Source organism: Onychomys torridus, chromosome 9, assembly GCF_903995425.1.
Source record: "Onychomys torridus chromosome 9, mOncTor1.1, whole genome shotgun sequence".
NCBI classification, from domain to species: Eukaryota; Metazoa; Chordata; class Mammalia; order Rodentia; family Cricetidae; genus Onychomys; species Onychomys torridus.
Window position 1 is genome coordinate 64,456,111 of NC_050451.1, and position 22,874 is coordinate 64,478,984.

The following is a 22,874-nucleotide window of genomic DNA, read 5'->3' on the forward strand; positions in this document are numbered from 1 at the left end:
AGCAGCCAGTGCTCTTAACCACTGAGCTACCACTCCAGCCCCTGCACTGACTTAGTTAACCATCCTCACAGTGACCATCAAGGAGGCACCATGTTTGCTACTGGGTTTTGTAGGGCCCTGGAACTCCCAAGTTGGGTAACTGCTGCCCTGCTTGCCGACCTTGACCTTGATGTCCTCCCTATGCTGATTCCCTGCTCCTGCTGGTCTCCACCCTCCTGAATGCTCACTGGAGGTTCTTTGTTTGTGTATCCTGCATTTGGTGTAAACAGCTTAGATGCAAGAATGTAGAACATTCAGTAGCGAACTTCTGCCTTCCGGGGTTCCTCCATTGTGCTGTAAGCCTGTTTTTAAAGTTCCTTCCCTTCTTCAAAAAATGGCATTCGGCATCCTCTGGCACGAATGACCTGCTGTCTTTTGTCTCGGTTTTTTGATCCACAGCCCCTCGCTGGGACATGGTAAATGGGTGGTGGTAGCTCGGGCGCTACCGAAACAGGGTTTCTCTTTCTCCTCTTTATCTTGCCCCTCCTCTTCTCTTCCTCCTCCTCTTTTCTCTTTTCCCCCTTTCCCCTTCCTCTTTCTCCTCCCTCCTCATCTTCCTCTTCTCCTTTTTGCCCCCTTACAAAACAGGGATCCAGCCAGGCATGATGGTGTATACCTTTGATGCCAGCACTTGAGAGGCAGAGGCAGGGGGAATCTCTGTGAGTTCAAGGTCACCCTAGTCTACGTAGTGAGTTCCAGAAGAGCCACATCTGTGTACAGACACACTGTGTGGGGGTGGAGGGAGAAGATGAGGAAGGGGGAGAAAGAGGAGAAGGGAGGAGAGAAGAGGAGAGGGGATGGGAGGAGGGAGAAACAAGGGTTGGGAGAAAGGGCAGAATTTCTCCCAAGGTCACAAACATGGGCACACTCATTCCAAACTTTGTGTAAAGAAATGAAGCTGCTCCAAGGTAACAAATCACCTCCTTTCTCCAATTGATTTCTCTATACAAATATTAACTGCCTATATTACAGATACTAGTAATGGTGGCACCAAGAAAGGTGATGTAGGCTTCACTGTTTCCCCAAGAAACTCAGGAGGGGTCTGTGAAAGTCTGCACAGGCTCCAACTTGAAATAGTCAGTATAACTTAGCCGGGTTTATTGTAAAATCCCAGTCAAGCTCCCCGCTGAGACGTGGGTCTATTCCTCAGCGTCTACTAGGGGCTCTCAGGTTTAGGATGTCAGCGCTGAGAATGATTAGGGCATTCTGTGTTTTCAAAATGGTTGCAGGGAGAGAACTTTGTAGAATTGCTGGGAAATACAGCCAGCTCTCCACAGACAGGGAATTTTCCACACTTTCCTTGCCAGAAAGGGAGGGTGAGCTCAGCTCACAAGTCCAAGGTAGAAGGGCTTGCAGACACTGGAAGTCAGGCCCAGAGCCCAGTGCGGGCAACCGCTTACAACGAAGACCAGCTTTTGTGTTCACTAAATGCCTGGTGGAAGTAGCCAAGAGCCTTGGACTAGATCTGATTGCTTTAAAAAGAAAAAAAAAATCACCAGTTTGGGGCTCTTGCCAGAGAAGTTGTATTTAGTTGGAGTGTCCAGGGTGAGAGCATCCAGACAATCACAATGGCCTGAGTGCCATGCCTTCTGCTCAGCCTCTGGTCTTAGAGCTTAATTTGCTTAAAGTAGCTTCTGGTCCAAGCAAAAGCTGGAGAACAAATCAAAGACAGATTTGCAAAAGCACCCAGTGTTGGGTGTGCGCTTGATCCTCAGAACCTCCCCAGAGGTTCTGTTGAATTTGAACTAGGGAGAAAGAAAGAAACCACCTGAAGAAGAAGGAGGAGGAGAAGGAGAAGGAGAAGAAAGGGAACGGACAACCAGGCAGCCCACCTGAGATGCAGAGGCATGAGTCTACATCTGGGTTTTGAATACTGAACAACCAAGAAAGTCAACTGTTTCTTCCTTTGTATGCCAAAGGAGCCATTGTGGGCTCTCCAATCATGCACTCAGGGACATTGGTGAATTGTTGTGGTCAGTGTGTTGGATACACACTGTAGGCTCCCTCTGGGGCAGACAAGTACAGGGTGTACCTTAGCAACCAAAGCGTGACTGAAGCTATATACACACCCCTTTTCTAATGACACACTTGGAAACCTAGGACCCTCACCTGCATGTACTGTGCCCCGGCCAGCGGGGTGTCAACGGGGCCACCAATCCTGTGGGAGAGAATGGAAGGACAGGGCGACACAAAGAGACAGCAGCAAGACAGTATTCTGATCAAGCCGCCAATCTTTATTGTTCTCCACATGGCTTATATAGCATAAGGGGGGAAGGGGCAGGAAGGAGGGAAAGGGAAAAGGGGCGTGTAGAACATGGAAGGGGTGCAAGACGTGTGAGGCGGATAGTGCACCTGCAAGATATCGGCTAAGGTCACTGGTCAGGGGCAGTATATTCTGTTGCTAGGCTGCCTGACCCTGGAATGCTCTTTATCTTCGGTTGTCATGGCACCCGACTGTGGGATGTTCTCTTATCTTGGGAGGCCTCTGGTTACTGCTCTGGGAAGGGGCTTATGAGTTGTTCTTTGGTTTAGCTAGTACTTTCTATGGTTCATGTTTGGTTCCTGACATCTTGGTCCCTAACAGTACTGTGTGTATATTCCCCTCTCTGTACAATGTACCTAGAAACTTGTTGGCAACCTGGGACCCCTGCACCAGGCTCCTTGTATACCCCCCCCCCACACACACACACAGTTCAAAGCATCTATTTACTTGTTTTATGTATATGGATCCTTTGCTTGCATGCATACCTGTGCAGCATGTGTGTGTCTGGTATCCTCTGAGGCTAGAAGAGGGCATCGGGTTCCATAGAACAGCAGTGAGAGACAGTTGTCAGCTGCCATTCCGGTGCTGGAATTGAATCCAGGTCTTCTGGAAGAGCAGCCGGTGTGCTCTTAATTGCTGAGCCATCTCTCCAGCTTCTGTATTCCCATTTTAACAATTGGAAATAAGTTACTACCCTTAGTAACCTTTTGACAATGCCCCATGTCTATCAAGCATGTCACAGAAACCAAGACATATGGGCTGGGCTGGTCTGAACTAGTTTGGGGCACATGCTCAACAAGGCAAATTATGTCCTTTGAGCGAATGTTTAGGGAGAATTTCCTACCTACCATCTTACATCCATGCACAACCAGGCGTTCAAATGGTTACATCATAAGTCTCATGGGAAGAGACATGAGCAGTGAGCAAAGCCTTACACAATCCAAGCCTGTCAATCAGCAACAGAACTTCTTCTGAAACTCACAAAAGGAGGCTTCAAAGAGTAGTCAATGCTCTTGAGTGCCCTCACTCATAGGATCTGTTGTCACTCTTGATGGTGGATTTCTCTTTGAACTGTACTGTTGCTTTGCTTTGGAATAAGTTTCTTTACTGCTTTGCAAACTGTGTGAGCCTTTATTTCAAAATCCTGAGTAAGAGGCTGTGGCGGTTTGAATAAAAATGACCCCCATAGGCCCATAGAGAGTGACACTATTAGGAGGTGTGACCTTATTGGAGTAGGTGTGGCTTTGTTGGAGGATGGATCTCACTAGAGGGTAGGGTTGGAGGTCTCAGAAGCTCCAGCCTGGCCCGTGTGTCATGGTCACTTCCTGCTGCCTGGAGATCTAGATATAGAACTCTCAGCTACCTCTCCAGCACCATGTCTGTCTGCATGCCACCATGTTGTGGAGTGTTAGTTAAAGACGTGTTACAGTCTTTTATGTGAGGAAATATTTGTTAAACGATGCAAAGATATGTTGCATTCTTTTATGTTACATTTATTTAACTCTGTAAAGCTGTGTTACTGTGCCTGCCTAAAACCTCTAATTGGCCTAATAAAGAGCTGAATGGCCAATAACTAGACAAGAGAAATAGGTAGGGCTGGCAGAGAGAATAAATAGGAGGAGAGGTGGATGCCAGGGGCCAGCCAACCTGCCACACAGCCAGACACCGAGTAAGAAGGAAAGAAAAGAGATACAGAAATAGAAAAATGTAAAAGCCCAGAGGCAAAAGTTAATTTAAGTTAAGAAAAGCTGGGGCTAGAAAGATGGCTCAAAGGTTAAGAGCACTGGCTACTCTTCTAGAGGTCCTGAGTCCAATTCCCAGCAACCACATGGTGGCTCACAATCATCTATAATGAGATCTGGTGCCCTATTCTGGCATGCAGATAGAACACTATATACATAACAAATAAATCTTTAAAAAAAAAAAGAAAGAAAGAAAGAAAGAAAAAGCTGGCAAGAAATAAGCCAAGCTAAAGCTGGTCATGTATAAGTAAGACTAAGTCTTTGTGTACTTATTTGGGAGCTGGGTGGTGGGTCCCCAAAGAGCAAAGAGCAAAAAGTCAAAAACCCAACTACACTGCCATGCTACCTGTGATGACAATAATGCACTTCTGAAACTGTAAGCCAGCCCCAATTAAATGTTTTCCTTTATAAGAGCTGCCATGGACATTGTGTCTCTTAACTGCAATAGAAACCCTCAGACAGATGTCAAGAAGATGAAAATACTAGGCTTGATTCTGACTACAAAGTAACACCCCTTGTATTTATTATTATCAATTTTCTATTATGACATAATTATAGATGTAAAAAGAAGTAGGCAAAGAAAAACTCTTTTTTTTTAGACAAGGTTTCACTATGTAGCCCTGGCTGGCCTGGCACTCAGAGAGATCTACCTACCTCTGCCTCTCAAGTGCTGGGATTAAAGGAGTGCCATCATGCCTGGCTATAAACACTTCTAAAATTATTTCTTTTAATGTCATATATATTCATGTTTCCTCTGTGCATATATTTGTACCATCTGTGTGGTTGGTGTCTGCAGAGCCAGAAAGGGAGTCCTCTGGAGCTGGAGTTACAGATGGTTGTCAGCCACCACATGGGTGCTGAGAATTGAACTTGGGTCCTTGGGTGCTCTTAACCACTGGGCCATCTCTCCAGCACCTGCATACACTTCTTTTGATAACAATTTACCTGAGAGAGCTGTGGCCTTGCTGTGTCTTTTCTGGTAGGCTCCTTTATTGATGAGACGGAAACTGAAGTAAAGAAGAAGAAGATCCAATAATAAGCCACACGCTGACTTCCTGGGTCTGACTTTCCCAGGGACAGAATAGTTACATGTGCTTCTATGATCTTGTCTCCAGAAGAGCATATTTGGGAGGCAAAGAGCTGCCACTAAGAAGTCAAGCCCTTCATCATGTTTTTTGACTGCTGAGCCAATATGAACAGAATTTCATTCCCTCCTTTTATTATTTTACTTGTCTTAGCTACCATTCATCTCTTTCAGCCTGGAAAAGTTGCCACTGTTCCTGCCAAACCTTTCTTTTTTTTTTTTTTTAGACAGGGTTTCTCTGTGTTGTTTTGGTGCCTGTCTTGGAACTCACTCTGTAGACCAGGCTGGCTTCGAACTCACAGAGATCTGCCTGGCTCTGCCTCCCTAGTGCCGGGAATAAAGGCGTGTGCCATCACTGCCTAGCTATTGTGACTTTCCACATAGAAATTCATTCTCATAAAGTCTCCCAAGGCTTCCCAAAGCTGACTGAGAAGGAGCATATCAAAAGCTCCTTCTTACAATATTTATTTTATTATTAAATTATTTTTATGTTTATGCACATGCAGGTGTTTGTGAAGGTGTGTGTACACACGTGCAAGTGTGCGTGCATGTCATGACCCACTTGTGGAAGTCAGAGGACAAATTGTGGAAGTCAGCTCTCTAATCATGTGGGTCCTGTGGATCAAAGTTAGTAGCCCGCAGTGGTGGTGCACTCATTTATTCCCAGCACTCGGGAAGCAGAGGCAGGCGGATCTCTGAGTTCAAGGCCAGCCTGGTCTACAGAGAGAGTTCATAGGATAGCCACGACTATGCAGAGAAACCCTGCCTTGAAATACACACACACACACACACACACAAAAAAAAAAAAAAAAAAAGAAAGAAAGAAAGAAAGAAAAGAAAAAGTTAGATTGTCAGGTTTGGTTATGCACCAAGACACCTCTTACAAGATTTGAAGAAGAACAACATAACACTTGATTTAATTTACTAAAGAACGACAAGGAAAGGCTCCACCCCTGCAAAGAATTAATTACTCAGATGAAAAAGATTCCAGGGTACGAGGATAATGTACTAAAAAGTCTTCCAAATCAAGAGTGTTTCGTGAATGTTTGACAATGTTGATTAAGTAAAGAACAAAAAGTCACAAACCACTAAACTGGCATGTCGTGTGCAGGGCCAAGCAGTGAGGTTTTATTTCAGGATAGAAAGATGGGCCACCCACCTGCCCCTTGGTGAAGGAAAAGCGGTGCGGGCTACCTGGCCTGTAGACTTGTCCCTTCTCTGCCAGTGCTAGCCCCTCGAGGGTCTGCCTGGCCACCCAAGTCTAAAGGCAAGAGCAACAAATGGTGTGTGTGTGTGTGTGTGTGTGTGTGTGTGTGTGTGTGTGTGTGTGAGTGTGTGTGTGTGTGTGTGGTGACTCCAGCATACCCTTGTGCTTGCCAAAGGCTGAGAGCATGGGTGGTGACCTTTGTATCACTCAGACTTTGCTTTGAATGGATTTAGTTCAGCAAAAGAAAGTTGGATCAATGGGATAATTTGTCTCTCATATACATTCAGTGGATATATCCCTGGTTATTATTGCTAAACCTAAAGGTGAAAACATCATGTTAGTTAGCAGGAAATAGTCCTGATATCTGCAGTAAGCGGAAACAATAGCCTTGCTTCTTGACGCATGAACTTGGCCCCAGGAGCTCAGCATGTGGTGGTGAGCTATTTGCTGAGAATGTTGTCTGCTCCTGCTTCTTGATGTGTGTGAGCAGCTCCTTGGGTACTTGGTGTTCACAGACATTGATGTGGGTTTGTGTGTTTATTGGGATTCCCACCTCCCACAGCCAAAGGGAACATCACCGAGTTTACTGATAGTTTAACATGAAACTGTCCCTTCAGAACCAGAGTCACTCTCAGACATAAATTTCAGCGATGGCAGAGCTTCTGGAAGCCTCAGCATAGGTCCATGCTCCTCCATTGTTTTGTTTTGAGACAGACTCTCACTGGGTATCTCTTGCTGTCCTGGAACTCATTGTGCAGCCTGGTTGGCCTCAAACTCAAGAGATCCACCTGTCTCTGCCTCCTGAATGCTGTAATAAAAGGCATGTGATATGAAGCCACAACATGCCCACACGGTTGGGCTTGCCCGGCGGACCGCCTAGTTATCCAGTTCAAAATAGCCATTTCCGGGTCAAACATCTTGTGTGACTAGGACTCCGTGCCTTTGCATGGTTTTGTAAAGCACGCTTGCATGCATGGCCATGTAATCTACACGCATGTGTGGAGTAGCCACACGAGTTCCTGTACGCATGCGCGGCCCACCCTTTATAAAGCCGGCCCCATCTTGCATGAATCTCTCTTTTGCTCTTAATCACGTGTGTTTCCCACAGGCCTGTCACGTCTCTTTCTATCCTCTCTCAATAAAAATTCCTCTGTGGTTTTGTCGTGTTCGGGACGTTTCCTCGCAGGGTAAGAGCGCCAAATAACTAACAGCATGCACCACTGTGCCCAGCTTCCACAGTCCTCCTTAGGAGCCATCACTGGAGGCTGAGGAGTAGCCAGAGGAACTTATATTATTTGCCCTGGATCCTCGCTTGTATTCTACCTTTTCTACTAAGCGAAAACCAAGCCAAACATGATGACTCAGACCTGTAATGCTAACACCTGGGAGTTGGAAGCAAAAGGGCTAGGAGTTCAAGGTCATCTTTGGCTACATTGTGAATTCTAGGCTAGCCTGGAATATGGGAGAGACTGTTAAAAACAAAGAAGCAACTAAAAACAAAACAAAACAAAACACCTTAACAATAGGAACCTGAAATCCCCTTTGTTTACAGGGATCATGCATTGATTATTCCCCATCTAATGTCCAAAGCAGCGGCAGCAAGACCTTTCTAGGACTTGCAGGGGTGTAGGAAGACATAGGATTCCCTTTCTCCAACCTGTCCTGGGCAGCGGACACTAGCACTGAAATTCTAACACACGTGTTGAACTTAACTGTGAATGATCTATGTGGCCCGCTATTTAGGGACTTTCTGTAAGTCTGGCCAGGAGGGCTTAGAAATCAAGGAACTTCCAATGGGATGTTTAGATGAATTATCCAAAGCCAGACAAGGCTCCTGTTGCCTGCCTCACACAGTATTACCAGGCTTATATTGGCACATGGAAAAGACCAGCTAAATGAGACTCCTGGTGCTTGGAGTCTCCGGAAATCACAAACCACTTGGATAGAAACTCTAGCAGGGCTTTCTCTTGCTGTCTGTGCCTCTCAGGCCCAAGGGGACCATCTCTGGGGAAGAGACTGCCTCTGAGGACATCAGCCTCTGGAGCTGAGTAGGCAAAGCCCCAGTGCTCTAGGGCTCCAGAGTCCTCCATGACTTTCTTTAATCCAGCCTCCCTACCATATGGCCCACTATTTCCTGCACAGCTGTCCTAAACTGTGGGAGCAACTGGCACATCTCCTTTACCCCCAGGGCTGGGAAAAGTCTTTTTTTTTTTTTTTTGTCTTTGATTATAGATCCTGGGCCTGGAAGGATGGGGACAGCCTGGAGTCTGGTCCAAGCTGCAAGCTTTCAAGTCCTTAGTCATCAGTAAACAACTATAATGCTTCGTGTCTGGATGCAGCTCTTTTCTGCTGGGTAGACTGTGGTTGCCATGGATATGGCTTTGTCTTTGGAGGCCCACAAGCAAGCAGGATTTAAGTAAATCCTGATGGGTCAACATTTCCATAAAACTGGAAAGAAAAAAAAGAGAGAAAAAAAAAAGAAAAGAAAAAGGGCACACTTTCTTAAATAACTCCCACAAAATCATTAAACACTTCCCAATTAATGACCAAAATACCAACAAAATCCTCAAGCTTTCCTGGCCAGAACCTAAAAGGATGCATATTTTAAACAAGTGTGCAGAATTGGAAAGTCAAGCTCTATTAACGGCTCCAATGGCAGAAGCGAAAAGGAAGGCATCCTGCCCCCTTGAGTGTTTTGGATGATAAAAAGTTACATTTTTTTTTTTCTTCTGGCCAGTGCCTCTTTTCCAGAATGCTTCTTAACTTGCCATTGATATGATGTGTCCTATGCCAGCCAAAACATGAACCTGTGTTCCAAGCGAACAATGGTGTTTCTGTCTGTCTTTGGGGGTTTGGTGACATTTGGTAATAGTGATGAAAGAAAGGGCAGACTGAATTAAGAAGGCTTAAGAAAGGAAAGAAAGGGAAATTACTTGGTTCTGCATTGTAACCACACAGCTCCTGAGTATTCAATGACATGTACACTCTTTGGGTGGCCTGTAAGTCCCTTGGGGAGTGGGGACTGTGGCTTGGCAAAGCAGAGGTCACAGGCTGGGAACCTGAACACAGGCATAACTCCTATATGCTTTGGGTCTTTGCTCAAGAAAAACACTGTTTAGTGGGCTGCTCTTTGGAGCGTGTTTCTGAAGACCACCCTGCCTTGGCCAGGAGGAATGAGCTGGCTTCTGGATGAAGACACCAGGCGTGCTGGATCCCTGGCATCCCTCTCATCTCAGAAGGAGCTTGCACAGTGTTCGGTGGGTCAGCATCAGGAGGCTGCCCCTCTTTCCCCTCCAACACCTAGCCTCTGTCATCCATCCCTGTTGCTGGCAGGAATTGCAATCACCCAGGGATGGGAGTGGGAAAAGGTGATGCTGATTTCCTTTGCATGCTTGAGTTTTCACACGTTCACGTGGACACTAGATTAATTCTCAGCCTCTGTTGCTGGCCAGCCTCAAGACTCGTCCCCAGCTCCACTACCATGTCACCTGGGCGAGTGTCCTATGACACACTTTTCCTGACGCCAGATGCTCCCATACAAAGTCAGTCCTCGGTGCAGTTTGGAGCAGGGTTGGTGATGACAGTGCCCTTCACCCCCCCAACTCCCCACCCCTTGCCACCAGAGTCAGCTGACAACGAAGAGGCCTCCACCCACAGGTGGAGATCTACCAAGGTGGCCACATCCGGATGCAAATGCCTGGGATGGGGGTGGGGTGGGGACAGAGAGTAGAGGCATGGCTGCCAGGGAAGCCACACTGAAGGGGACCTCTTAGCTTGGCCGGGCTTGTTTCAAGGTGGCTATAAGAGCACCAAGATGGCTCTGGAGGGAGAGGGTGAGTAGACCCGTTGCTGAGGCGCTGACGCTCAGTCCTTGGCCCTCAAGGGAATTCCAACCTCCATAGCTTTCATGTGGTCCTTCCTGGACCGCCACCAGAGGAAATGGACTCCGTGGAAAAGCTGAGGGCTAGGCCGGTCTTTCCTGGCCTCAGCCTCACAGAGACAACTTTCATCTGGATGAAAGGGCCTTTCTTAGCTGTCAAACGGGAAAGGAAGGAGTCTGAGGTTTGGGTTTTAAGTTGACTTGCGCAGTGAGGCTTCAGACGACACCCTCATCTTGTACGTGAGCCCGGACCCCAACAAAGGAGCCTGAGTGGAGGCAGCGTGGTGGCGAGGGATGGCCATGGACTCTGACTTTAAATGAACATGAACAAAAGAGGGAAGGAGGGCGAGGTCCAGGAGGGTGTCCAAGAAGCGGGAATCCGTATTAGTGTCAGGAACCGCTCCAGTCCAGAATGTGCTAAGCCTGCGAAACAGCCGCTGACAGGAGAATAAAGCCGCAGAGTCTGGGAAGCATTTTCATGTAAATGATCTCATGCATCCTCATAATGACCCTGGGAGAGAGGATGGGAGTCTTTATCCTCAGTGCTCGTAGGGACTTCCCAGAGGCCGAGGCTGGATCGGAGCCCAGATCATCTCCCGCCAAACGTTGGGCTCATCCTACCACCCTGCATTATACAGCTCAAAGGTTCTTTTTGATTCTGGATGAGGAGGATGAGAGGGAACAGCCGCCCCGCAGGACAGTGGGATGCTCTTATCTTTTCCTTCAGTGTCCATCACAAAGTAAAACTGTCTTCAAAGCATAAAGCAAATTTCTCAGGGGTGAGTTTTTTTTTTTTTTTTTTTAACTTTATTTTTATTTTATGTGTATGAGTATTTGCTTGCGTGCGTACCATGTGCATGCAGTACCCATGGAGGCCTAAAGAGCGGCGTCAGGTCTCCTGGCCAGGGAGTTGCAGACAGTTGTGAGATGCCATGTGGGTGCTGGGGATCAAACTAGGTCCTCTGGAAGAGAAGCCAGTGCTCTTATCCACTGACTCATCTCCGTCTCTCCAGCCTCAACTATGCTCCTACCCGCGCCCCACTCCGCAAGTCTTTTGGGGAGTGTTGAGCTCTCTGAGGAATCCAAGGCTTGGCATTTCCACAGGACTTTCTTCCTCCAAGACTTCCACAGCCCTTATCAATCTAGAAACGACTTGCTGGTGTCTGTGTTACTCGCTAGCCCTGAGTTTCTTGGATAGAGGAGCCATGGTCCAACCTTCATTGGACCTCTACCCACAGCACAGACACGTGCCAGCAGTCCTCACTGTGAAATGGCAGGTGACGTCACAAGCGAGACAGTGAGGTTGTGATCGCTTAGCAAACCAAGGCAGAAGGTGGAGTCTAGACTGCACATGGCGTCCGGCTGACATTCATCCCAGAGACGACTACAGTTACTCCTCAGAGGTTGTTCTGAAGTCTGGAGATGCAAAGCGAGTCCCATGGCTCAGCTCATCCACAGCACAAACCTGGCTGGAACTCAAAGCACAGAGAAAGGGGATTTGAGGCAATGTCCTTTTTCAGAGTCCCAGGCCTGCTGTTCGGATGAGTTGTTCCATTCAACATTTGGGCCTATTAAGAGAAATTTTACACTCTGGGGGCTCTGGAAAGAATGCATTTTAGACAATGCAGGAGGCCATATTTAACTGAAGTTCAGCATCTCGGCCATTGTCAGTACTTACTGCTATGATTGTAGGAGTACTGTTGGCAGAGTACTCGCTGAAGGAGGATGTGGACGTGAACCTGGATTTCCAGAAGGTTCTTAAGTTCCTCTCTTCTTTCTGGGAAGTTGAAGGCAGCCTTCTCATGTCTGTATGTATTCTTGAGGGTCTGAAAAAGCAGGGATGGAAACCATCTCATACTTTTCCCATGGTTTAAATCACTGTGGTCTTGTGTTTCCTATCGGCCCCTCGGTACACCCAGGACATTGGCATCTGCTCTCTGCCTCAGGCCGTCATCCCCAGGATTGGCCTTGTGTCACTGGAGCCTCCATACAGAACAGTGAGTGTCTTTGGGGAGAGTACCCCTGACTGTGGAGGACTATGTTTTAATTTGTGTATGGATGTGTACATCTTTGTGGTGTGCATGTGGAGGGCAGAAGTCAAAATTGGTGTCTTCCTCAACTACTCTCCATTTATTTATTGAGTGTGAGTGTGTGTGTGTGTGTGTGTGTGTGTGTGTGTGTATGTGTGTGTATGTGTACATGTGTTTGCATGTATGAACATGCATTTGTGTATGCATATATGGGGGCCAGAGGTTGACACCAGGTGTTTTTCTGGATTGCTCTCCACCTATATATTGAGGCAAGGCCTCTCACTTGAACCTAACAGCTGCCTGTTCAGCAAGCCCAACTAGCCGTCCTTGCCTGGCAATCTTTGGCTCTGCTCTGGAGTACTAGGATTCCACAGAGTGGTGGGCTGCCATGGGTGTCCAGAACTTACACAGGTTCTAGGAATCTGAGCCCTGGTCTTTACTATGGCACAGCAAGTGCTTTAACCAACTTATTTGTGGAGCTCAAGTCTCTCACTAAACCCGGAACTCATTGATCTGTCTAGACTTGCTAGGCAGCAAGCCCCAGGGACCATCCTATTCTCCCTCCCCAGTGCTGGGGACATAGATGTGCATCACTGCTCCAGGCTTTGACATGGGTTCTGGGAGTCAAACTCAGCCCCAGAGGCTTGTGTGGCAATTTTTTTTTAAACCAATGCAGCCATCTCCCCAGTCCCCAAGGACTGTGTTGTCTTCATCCCCTACGCATAACAGTCTGAGACGGCTATTTTTTACTCCATGACCTCATCCTTTCTTTTTCATCTAGTCTTCCTTGTATGTGTCCCTCCAGTTAAAGTAGGATCTCTGTGTCCTTCTCTACCAGTCTCCTGTGCAATCCTCCATGCCTTGGAGAGTCTGAGCAGGCTCTGGGCATCTGTTGCATGAGTCTCTTGTCTGCCTGCTTACTTTCTTGGCTGCTTTGGCTGAGGCTACTCAGGGACACGAAAATCATCTATTTTCAACAAATGGGGACTAGTCAAGGGCAAGCTGAGATCACTTCAAAGCGCTCTGATATCAGCGAAGAGTATTCATGTTTCTGGAGGACTCTCATGACCTGAAAACAAGCCAGTGAGCAGCCCAGATCACATGTTCTGGAGACATCTCTAAAGCCGGGCTTCCATCTTGTTTAACTGAAACCTCAGGGAAGGCTGGGAAAAAGAAATGGGATAAGTTCCCTCTGGGAATATGATGAGGCGATGCAGGGGCGAGACAAGCTTGCTCAGGGCCTCTGATATAGTTATTACTACAACATAGCTATGACCCAGGTGATGCTGCTACCTGATTGGTGTCCATGACAGGGTCAAGGTTGGACTGGAGAGAAGGCGAAGGGCAGGTCAGTAGAGACAAGCTTGTCTGCAGAAGAGGTAGAGGGAAATGTCCCAGGAGGTGCTGTATCAACTGTGGGCATACTCCTTCTTTCAAAACCTCAGTTTGGCAGCATGGAGATGGGGCTTTCTCGGTGGGAAAGGCAGAAAGAGGTGTAGTCTTCTCATGTCCTCCTCAGAGTGCATGGCAGCTATGAGAGTGTTGACCCAGACGCCTTCTATGCCTACCGTCTTTGGACAGTGCTCTCCTGCATCTGCAAGGAGAGTACTACAGCCTGTATGTGCATTTAATTCTGCAGAGTTAAAAATGGACTTTTCAAGCTTACCCTTGGGAGATGAAAAATATACTTTTTGTTCACTTCCTGTTGTCCGCAACTTTGAGTGATGGCCACACCTAAGTTGCAGAGGAGTCTGTAAGATGTGGCCTTTGATTGGCTCAAATTCTACAACTATGGAATTAAGGAGGGGTTAGGACATGTCAGGAGACAGCCCCTGTCACAATTAGCTTCAGTCATCAACTTGTCACAAATGTAGGGTCATCTGGGAAGAGGAAACCTCAACTGAAAAATTTCCCAGATCAGATTGGCCTGTGCCACAATCCATGAGGCATTTTCTTAATTATTTTTATTATTGGTTTTTGAGACAGGGTTTCTCTCTGTAGCCCTGGCTCCTAGAACTCACTCTGTAGACCGGGTTGGCCTTACACTCAGAGATCCGCCTGGCTCTGCCTCCTGAGTCCTGGGAATAAAGGCGTGCGCCACCACTGCCCTGCTGTGAGATGTCTTTCTGTATGTTGTGAATATGTGTTTCTCTGATTGGTTGATAAATAAAGCTGTTTTGGCCTATGGCAAGGCAGCTTATAGGCAGCCAGGAGATCCAAGACAGAGACAGGAAAAGCGGAGGGGAGGGAAATGGGAGGGAGAGGGGAGGGAGAGAGATGCCAGCTGCCGTCAGAAGAAGCAAGACATGAAAGAACCGGTAAAGCCATGGAACACATGGCAAACATAGATTAATGGAAATGGGTTAAGTTATAAGAGCTAGCCAGCAAAAAGCCTGAGCCATTAGGCCATATGGTTTGCAAGTAATATAAACCTCTGTGTGTTTACTTGGGTCTGAGCAGCTGAGGGACAATGGAGCCGGGCATGACTGAGGGAATGCGGACTGTGGGGCTGGGCGGGACCTGAGAAAACTTCTGACTATACTATCCTGCCATTTTCTTAATTATTAATTGATTCAGGAGTGCCTTACCCATTGTTGGTGGTGCCATTCTTGGGCAGGTGGACTTGGGCTGTATAAGAAAGGTAGCTGAGTAAGCCAGAGAGAGTGATCTTGTAAGCAGCATCCAGAGAGAGCAAGCTTGTAAGCAGCATCCATATGGTCTCTGCCTCAGTTCCTTCCACCAGGTTCTGCCTTGGGTGCCTGCCTTGGCTTTCCTTGGTGATGAACTGTAACCTGTAAGCCAAATAAACCCTTCCCTCCCCCAGGTTGCTTTTGGTCTTGGTGTTTATCACAGCAGCAGAAAGCCAAGTAGAAGAGCATCTCTTCCTCAGACTGGAGAAAATCAGGGCCAAGGCTGTACAGGACTAGGGGCAGCTCTTCTTTGCACCCTAAGTAGTGGGAAGTGGTATCCCGTGACAGAGAAAAGGCTGACCGGCAGGCCTCTGCAGAAGAACTAATTGGATGAAGTTATATTTAAAAATATAAAAAGACCCATGGAAACTTTCCTAGAAAAAGTATCCAGGTCCAGCAATAATAAATTACATGCATACATTTAATATGTGTCTATTTTGTATGTATTTGCATAATTTGTGACAGGGTCTCTCACTATTGTCCAGGCTGGCCTCAAGCTTATTATGTAACTAGAGCTGGCCTTGAACATGCTGCAATGCTTCTGGCTCAATCTCTTGAGTGCTGGGATTACAAATGGAGAAAGAAGGGGAGGGAAGAAGGGGAGAGAGAAGCTGGACAGCTGAGTCCTTCACACACAAATAAATCAATGTTTTAAAATAAAAGCAGTGATAAACTTATAGTTTGTATTCACCTCTTAAAATGCCTACAGATATCTACAAATACCACAGCTCAGGTGACTTAAAATAATAGAAGTTTATGGAAGCCAAAGATTCACAAGATGTAGAAATGACCTTAACTTGCCACAGGTAAAGCCAGGAGAATAAGCTTCCACAACATTTTTAGTGACAGTATTACTGTCATACCAATGATAATAATCATGTCTAGCATGAAGGAGTGGTAGCGGTCAGTTCTGCTAGGCATATCTTCTCCAGGGATAAACAAGGGAGCTGGGAGGTCTGGAAATTCTCATTTATGAGCCTCCAAATCCTCTGCTCCTTACAAAATGAGCTCCTCAGATTGGCTGGATAAGGTACACATTTTCTCCTTCTTTAAGCCTGTCTTTCCTCCTTCCTATGTTTATTTTTCTGCCAGCGGAGGGGGCTGGACATTTGCCTGGCTTGATCTTTGGCCAAAACAAAGGATTTGTACCCATGGTTTGGGAAGGGAGAGAAGAAAATGTATTGCTCATCAAAAGAACAACTGAGAAATTCATCTAGATTTCAGGCGAGGACTGGGAGGTGGGAACGGGTGTGGGGCAGGAGCAAATGATCCCTGGTGCAGCCAGAGAGCAAACACAGCCTGCTGCTTCTGGGATGTGTTTGCTCTACTCCACAAGCCTTTATTCAGTACCTACGATGTGGCAGGCAGGGAAATGGAAAGAATTTCTTTTTAAGATAAGGTAAGTGGCTAGTTGCAGTTAGGGCAACCCGCAACCCACCCTTAATTTCATTTATTTATTTATTTATTTATTTATTTATCTATCTATCTATCTATCTATCTATCCATCATCTGTCTGTCCATCCATCTGTCTGTCTATCTATCTACCTACCTACCTACCTATCATCTATCTGTCTATCTATCTATCTATCTATCTATCTATCTACCTATCCATCCATCCATCCATCCATCTACTTATCTATCTATCCATCCATCCATCTATCATCTATCTATCTATCTATCTATCTATCTATCTATCTATCTATCTATCTATTTTTGTGGGTGTGTACACGTGGAAGTTAGAGGACAACTTTGCAGGAGTCAGTTCTCTCTTTCTACCCTGAGGACCCTGGGATCGAACTCAGGTCATCAGGTTTAGCAGCAAGCATGTTTACCTGCTGAGCCATTTCACCTGCTCCAGAAATATTTTTTTTTTTAAGAAGGGCTCTACTCTTCAATAGGAAGACTGATGATTCATTCATTCCTTCACTCATTCATTCATCAAATTCATTCATCAGTTCATCATTGAGTCTTTTTCCTGCACCACAGACAGTTGAGACGGATCGGTCAGTTAAGTGCTTGCCACACAAGGATAGGGACCTAAGTGTGATCCCCAGAGCCGTGTCAAATGGGGGTGAGGTGATTGCACACTTGTAACCTCAGCACTGGGGAAGTGGAGACTCTTGGATCCCGGGAACTCAATGGGCAGACAGCTCAGCCTACTTGGTGAGCTCCAGACCAATGACAGAGGCAGTCTTAAAACACATGGTGGAGGGCTTCTGAGGAATGGTACTCACGTTTACCTCTGACCTCTACACAGATCCCCCACAGGAAACTGCACACGTATGAACACGCATATACATGTGCACACAGGCAAAAGAAAAGCCAGGTGCATGAAGAGCCCACCCTCCATGGATGGGTAGAATGGGTAGATTGGCTGGAACATGCTTCATGCTACTTGGAGTTGAAGCTTTCTTAGCACTTAAAAGCTTGGAAGATGCTGATGCTCCGGTGACTGCCGGGTATTCTTTTAACTATGATCTTTAGGTTTTGGGGAACTTTGTATGTGACAGCCATTGTTGCTGTGTTCTGGAAGTGAGCTGGCCTGGCAAAGCTAGACATTGTAAAATATGACAGTTTTGTTGGTCATCTCAGTCATAGACCCTCAAAGTTCTTTTGGCAATGTCCAGAGTTCTTAGTTAGCTTTCTGGTGCTGTGGGAAACACCATGACCAAAAAGCAGCTTGGAGAAAGAAGAGTTTACTTTTTGTCTTATAGCTCCCAGGTTATAACCTATCACAGAGTGGGAAGCAGGAACCTGAAGGCAGAGGCTGATGCAGAGACCATGGAGAAGTGCTGCTCAATGGCTCCTTTCTCATGGCTTGCTCAGCGTGCTTTCTTACAGAACCCAGAGCCACTGCCTAGGGGTAGGCTAGGACCTTGCATATTACTCACAAATTAAATTTTTTTTTTTTTTTTTTTTTTTTTTTTTTTTTTTTTGCCTGCAGGTAAATCTAATGGAGGTGATTCTTCAGTTGAGGTTCTGTCTTCCAAGGTGACTCTAGTTAGCATCATCTGGAAAAACTGGCACCAGCCTGAGGGAGACCAGCTCCCTCTTATCCCCCAGGGTACTCTTGAGCAAGGAGAAATGAGAAATATGTAGATAGAAGTATAGAGGAGAGAGACAGTTAGAAAACACAGGATAGCCTCGGGAGGGCCTGGGTCAAAACCCACCGGCCCCTTCTATCTCTACTAAAGGGCTTTTTTAAAGGAATGCCAAGCAGTGGAGCAAAAGATCTCCCCCCAGCACAGCCAAGTGTAGACCATCCCTACCACCTGGTGACCATGTACGTGGTCAAGCCATCCCTAATGCAGCCCTGTTGTGTAAAGCAAGCTCAGATCTCACTAGGAAACTTTTGTGGGCTCCCACACCAACCCCATAACCTTCTCTCCACCTTGCCCATCTTGGAGCACTCTGACATGCCTCCTCAAGCCAAATAATCTCAATCTGTCTACAGCTTGGGACTGTGCCTCCATCGATATGACAAGGGCCCAAGCCTGTCTTTATCCAGCTGAGCCTTAGCATTTGCTTAGGACTCTGAGGAGCAGAGCAGGAACCTGCCACATCCTCACATGGAGTCCATAGGCGAGGGGCAGGAAGGAAAGTGATATAGCAAAGGGCGGGGGGCAGGAAGAGGCTTCTCCCTGTGGGTTTTCTCCAGTAACGGTCACCATCAAGCTGAGGTATCTCTTACTAGGTTAGACTTCTTCTCCAATCATGGGGACCGATCAGAGACAACAGAACCACTTGAGTACTGTAAACAGACATTCCTAATCTGACTACCTGGTCCCAAAAAAAACAACTCAGAGGCTGAATATGCCTGCTCCCCATCCTGACAACTGCTTCCAAACTACCACACAGAGACTTAGTATTATTTATAAATGCTTGGCTGATAGCTCAGGCTTGTTACTAGCTAACTCTTACATTTAAATTAACTCATTTCTATTCATCTATGTATTGTCACATGGCTTATGGCTTTACCTATCCTCTAGCATGTCTTGCTTCCTGGGTGGCTCACTGGTGGCTCCCCTGTCTCTGCCCTCCTTCTTCCTATCATTCTGTTTGGCTTTCCTGCCTAATTTTCCACCCAGCTACCGGCCTGCCAGCTTTTCATTAACCAATGAGGGTTATACATATTCATAGTATACATATTCAAGGATTGTTGCACAGGAGGTATAGTGGTGGGTGGGGAGAGGTGGATGGAGGAACAGAGGGAGAGAGGGGATTGAGAATCCCTCCATGTCTCTTTCTGCCTGGAGAGGTTCCTGGTTGTTGTCCTCGAAGGATGCCCGCTCCCAATTGGGTCTGCCCTTCCTGGCCATCGAACCTCTGTTTTCTGTGAGATCTGGCAGGCTCTGAGTCAGAGGCCCTGGGCTCGGCTTCCATGTGCCCTGGTGGTATGAGAGCCACAGCATCCTCCCCCATTTCTGCTAAATGAAACATGCTCACCTAACAATCAGTGGCAGGCTGCTGTGCCATGGTGACACCCACAGTCAGGTGTGTGTGGACTTCTAACGGGGTTCTGGTTACATTGTTTCTCACCAGGGCCTCACTGTATGCCTGTTCCCCCTGTCCAGATCCCTGCCCACCCTGCAACGAAGACATTGAAGGCCATCACTAATTCACCAGGTGTCCTCCTTCAGCCTGGCATGCATTTTTAATTTACATGTATATCAAGAGTCAGGTGACATAGCCCTGCCCCCTGCTCTGTCCTCTTGGAACACATCCAAACTCAGCTGGGAGCTGTAATTCCAGCCACCTCTCTGCAAAGCAGCAATTGCCACTTACTTGAAACCTACTCTAAATATTTCAAAGTGGTTTACAACCGTCTGGAGTTAATTCTAGGCTGAGCGCCTTCATTGCGTGGTTAAGAGTCCTTGTATGTTCACAAGTCCAGACCCCTAATTTTATAGTTGAAAACTAAGACTTGGAGAAATTAAATCATTTCGTCAAGGTCATACAGCAAGTGTGTAGCAGAGCTAAATGAAAATGAGGCTCTTTTCAGTCTCAGGTATATGCTCCTGCATCATAGTTAGATGCCTCTGAAATGCTACATCTAAATCTCATAATTCGGGGCTGGAGAGATGGCTTAGTGGTTAAGAGCACTTTTGGAGGACCCAGGCAGGTTCAACTTCCAGCATCTACATAGCAACTCACAACAGCCTGTAAATCCAGTTCCAGGGGATCCAGTTCCCTCTTCTGTCCTCCCTGGGTACCAGGCACACATGTGTGCATAGACATGAAGGTGAAACATCCATATATATAAATAAAAATAAATCTTAAAAGAAAAAAAAAACCCTTTCTAATTCTAGGACTGGGGAGATGGCTGAGTCCTTGCTACACAAGCATGAGGACTTGAGCTTGAACCCTCAGCACCTATGGCAAACACAAGGTGTGTGGTGCACATAAGGGTCTGTGACTCCAGCTCTGGCAAAGTGGAGGCAGGAGGGTCGCTGGAGCTCATTGGCCAATTAGCCTGGCCAGTGAATGAGTGGGGGGACAGGCTTGGTGAGAGACCCCGGCTCATGAACCAAAATGGACAGTGATTGGGGAAGGACACTCAGGGTTGACTTCTGGCTTCCACAACTGTGCATATTACATACACATATGCGCACACATGGACACATGCATATGCCATACATGTACACACATAATAATACTAAACCTCATCATTCTAAACCAATACAGGAAATAAGTCTCTGGCCTGTCCAGTGCTCCAAGAGAAGCAGAAATACTGAGATAGGTCATTCAGTTGGTGATGCATAATAGTGACAATTATTCTTATTAGAGTCCTTTCTCATTTTGGGTCTGTAGAGATAAAGGGATTAAACCAGACTGTATAGAGTACAGGGGAAGACTGAGAGAAAACTTAAAAAAAAAAAAACAAAAAAGACTTCATTTCTGAGTGCGTCCGTTTTCACCTCCATAAAATTAGACTGGCACCCATGTTGCAGAGTTGATGTCAAAGAGGAAGTGTGCATTAAGCGTGGGCTGTGGGCCTTGCATGCATGATGCCTGCACACAGCAACAGGGGGGGTTCGTATGACCTTCTCCTTGAGTTATGGGAGAGCTCAGGTGCCCAAGGCCAGGGCCTAAGGATGCTTACAGCATGATCAGGGGACCCACGGCTCTGCCAGAAGCCCAGTCCCCCTCTTTCTCCCTCTCCCTCCCCCTCCTTTCTTTGTATATTTCTTTTTGTAGCCCTAGGCTTGAACCTAGGTTCTCTGTGTGCTGGGCAAGCACCCTACCACTGAGCTGCGCTCCAGGCCTTACTTTCACTTTTTATATCAAGTAGGCTCTCACTAAGTTGTTCAGGCTGGCCTTGTGCTCACCCCATAGTCCAGGCAGGTTCTAAGCTTCTGATCCTCTTTCCCCAGGATCCACAGTAGCTGCATTGCAGACTGTGACCCCCAGACTCTGCTGACAGCCATGCAGCTGTGCCCCAGACCCATGACAGCCATGCAGCTGTGACCCCAGACCCCATGACAGCCATGCAGTTGTGCCCCAGACCCCACTGACAGCCATGCAGCTGTGACCACAGACCCCATGACAGCCATGCAGCTGTGTCCCCAGACCCCATGACAGCCATGCAGCTGTGTCCCCAGACCCCATGACAGTCATGCAGCTGTGTCCCCAGACCCCATGACAGCCATGCAGCTGTGCCCCAGACCCATGACAGCCATGCAGCTGTGACCCCAGACCCCATGACAGCCATGCAGTTGTGCCCCAGACCCCACTGACAGCCATGCAGCTGTGCCCCCAGACCCCATGACAGCCATGCAGCTGTGCCCCCAGACCCCATGACAGCCATGCAGCTGTGCCCCCAGACCCCATGACAGCCATGCAGCTTTGACCCCAGACCCCATGACAGCCATGCAGCTTTGACCCCAGACCCCATGACAGCCATGCAGCTGTGACCCCAGACCCCATGACAGTCATGCAGCTGTGACCCCAGACCCCATGACAGCCATGCAGCTGTGCCCCCAGACCCCATGACAGCCATGCAGCTGTGCCCCCAGACCCCATGACAGTCATGCAGCTGTGACCCCAGACCCCGCTGACAGCCATGCAGCTGTGCCCTAGACCCCGCTGACAGCCATGCAGCTGTGACCCCAGACCCCGCTGACAGCCATGCAGCTGTGACCCCAGACCCCCTGACAGCCATGCAGCTGTGACCCCAGACCCCATGACAGCCACACAGCTGTGCCCCAGACCCATGACAGCCATGCAGCTGTGACCCCAGACCCCATGACAGCCATGCAGTTGTGCCCCAGACCCCCCTGACAGCCATGCAGCTGTGCCCCCAGACCCCATGACAGCCATGCAGCTGTGCCCCCAGACCCCATGACAGCCATGCAGCTGTGCCCCCAGACCCCATGACAGCCATGCAGCTTTGACCCCAGACCCCATGACAGCCATGCAGCTTTGACCCCAGACCCCATGACAGCCATGCAGCTGTGCCCCCAGACCCCATGACAGTCATGCAGCTGTGACCCCAGACCCCGCTGACAGCCATGCAGCTGTGACCCCAGACCCCATGACAGCCATGCAGCTGTGTCCCCAGACCCCGCTGACAGCCATGCAGCTGTGCCCCCAGACCCCATGACAGCCATGCAGCTGTGACCCCAGACCCCATGACAGCCATGCAGCTGTGACCCCAGACCCCATGACAGCCATGCAGCTGTGACCCCAGACCCCATGACAGCCATGCAGCTTTGACCCCAGACCCCCATGACAGCCATGCAGCTGTGACCCCAGACCCCGCTGACAGTCATGCAGCTGTGCCCCCAGACCCCGCTGACAGCCATGCAGCTGTGTCCCCAGACCCCGCTGACAGCCATGCAGCTGTGTCCCCAGACCCCATGACAGCCATGCAGCTTTGACCCCAGACCCCATGACAGCCATGCAGCTTTGACCCCAGACCCCATGACAGCCATGCAGC